Source organism: Drosophila pseudoobscura, chromosome X, assembly GCF_009870125.1.
Source record: "Drosophila pseudoobscura strain MV-25-SWS-2005 chromosome X, UCI_Dpse_MV25, whole genome shotgun sequence".
Classification (NCBI taxonomy): domain Eukaryota; kingdom Metazoa; phylum Arthropoda; class Insecta; order Diptera; family Drosophilidae; genus Drosophila; species Drosophila pseudoobscura.
Genome location: NC_046683.1, coordinates 20,206,197 through 20,208,360, shown reverse-complemented (window position 1 = coordinate 20,208,360; position 2,164 = coordinate 20,206,197). Strand labels below are relative to the sequence as shown.

General features: G+C 38.0%; 1 long non-coding RNA gene across 1 annotated transcript; it reads right to left on the bottom strand.

The window, feature by feature from the left end:
- Window positions 1–401: 401 nt before the first annotated feature.
- On the bottom strand, window positions 402–1,355 carry LOC117184994 (uncharacterized). The gene is made up of 2 exons (XR_004470479.1): window positions 564–1,355; window positions 402–488 (listed from the first exon to the last, which is right to left on the bottom strand). It is a non-coding gene; the product is annotated as an uncharacterized lncRNA (long non-coding RNA).
- Between the last annotated feature and the right edge of the window lie 809 nt (window positions 1,356–2,164).

The window sequence follows — 2,164 nt, the reverse complement described above, 5'->3', positions numbered from 1 at the left end:
TATGTATGTACATATGTGTGCGCCTATATAGCACTTATTGCACCCTCTAGTACCAGGCAACTAGTTCCGCACTGGTGCCGCACTAGCTACCATTCTCACCTCCCTGGTTCCAGATCGATTACCCGCAATGTATTTCAGCGGAGAATTTAACACATGCATGTCCTAGGGCGGAACCACCCCTGGTTCCCGCTCGATTACCCTTCGATTACCCGTAGCTAGTTGCTCAGGAGGTAGTTCCGAACTAGTTACCAGTAGAAAGCCAGCAACTAGTTCCCCACTCGACTACCCTTCGATTACCTGTAGCTAGCTCTGACCTAGTTACCAGTAACTAGTTCCGAACTGACTACTGGTAGTAGTCAATCTGGCAGTCTGGAATAATAAAAAAATAAAAACACAATGTCTTTCATTATAACGAATAATTTTTAATTATATGATGCTTAGCCTACTCCTGGTTTTTGGCACTGGAGAATTGATTTCATTGCTGTTATCTGTAAGTGAAACATTAAAATATAAAGATAAGACAGAGAAAAAAGTCATAAAATTTAGAGTTTAGATATACTTACATAAATGTCTCTATTTAATTTTATTTTTTCTTCCAGTTCTATAAGTTCTTCCTCACGTTTTATAGGGAACTGTCCCCGAATGGGATTCAATTCCCCCTTCTCCTTTACCAGCTGCTTTATTAAAACAGTTTGATCCGCTAAAATTTGGACCACTGCATTCAATTGATCTAAAAACAATGTTGTTAATTAATTTGATTATACAAATATTTTTCTGTTAATCTTTATTAGTCTTACCACGAATAACTGCATTCTCCTGTTTTAGAGTTTCTAAAAGTATTTGCACGTACCTGTTTATATTAATTTGATTTATTTATTAAATCTTTTCCACTTTTTTAATAAATGTTCACACAAAAGACTCTTCCAGCGATTAGATCTTGTACAGAAGTGAACAAAATCAACGCATAAAGCAAACGAGGAAAACAAATGCATTTTGTTTGTGTAAATTCTTGTCTCTTTCATTCCACGATCGCAACTACAGTAAAATATCACGATTAACTTACCATTTCGGTGCTCATTGCATGTCGTGGCTCGGTAAAAACTAGCTGAGTGGGCACTGTAACTTCACGGAATTGCGGTTATTTGCCGCCTTCAAAAACAAACCGAAGGCGGTTTCGTTTTTCGGTTCTTTTTCGACTGGTCCGCGTTCGCTTCCCGCGTAACTAGTTGCAGAACTAGTACATTGTAGTCGACGAAGACCTGGTCTGCGTTCGCTTCCCGCGTAACTAGTTGCGTAGCTAGTTGCGCGGTAAACAGCGCAGAACTAGTTCGGAGGGGTCAATTGACCCCTTTGGTTCTACAGGGCAATTAGGCACACAGATACATAGAAACAATAATGCATACACACTGACGAAACGACAATATGCCCCAAACAGAGAAATAATGACAATATGAACAATTTAAGCGCAAAGAGCCCACATCTTTCGCAATCATCCTATAGTATTTTGGACAAATATCAACATGATTAGTTTAAGCTACTTTGTAAATATTTTATGGAACCGAAGATGCTGCAGAATCTCTTTCAATCAAAAGAAACACGTACACATACACAAATAAAATTAAAATAAATAAAATTAATTAAATTGTATCTCACGCGTATTTTGAAAGAAAATTCCATATCCTTCCATAGATATCGAGGTCTTTCTCAAGAATTGATATCATATGATTTATAATTGCGGTATTTTGAGAGTAAATTGGAGAGCTTGTAAGGAAGCTTTTCCAGACGAGGTACAGCCTCTCAGTCTGCCCAATGCTCGATCCTCCCACAGAAAATTGTATTTCTGTAAATTTCTAAATATAATACATTCGGGCGAATGTTTGTTTTCCATTGATTACACTAGTTTCCTACGCGCTTCCTACACCATAAAGTACATATGTACATATATATTTTTGATCAGCATCAATTGCCGAGTCGATATAACGATATGTCTGTCTGTCGCCTAATGTTCGGAAACTATAAGAGCAACCAACTTTCGTGTACAGACTCCTGTGCAATCACACCAAATCAAGATTGTAGCACGCCGTCTTCCGCCCCCTGAAAGAACGAAAATCTGTGGCATCTACAGCATCATTGCCGAATTTAGATTAGAAGGGTTAATTAATAT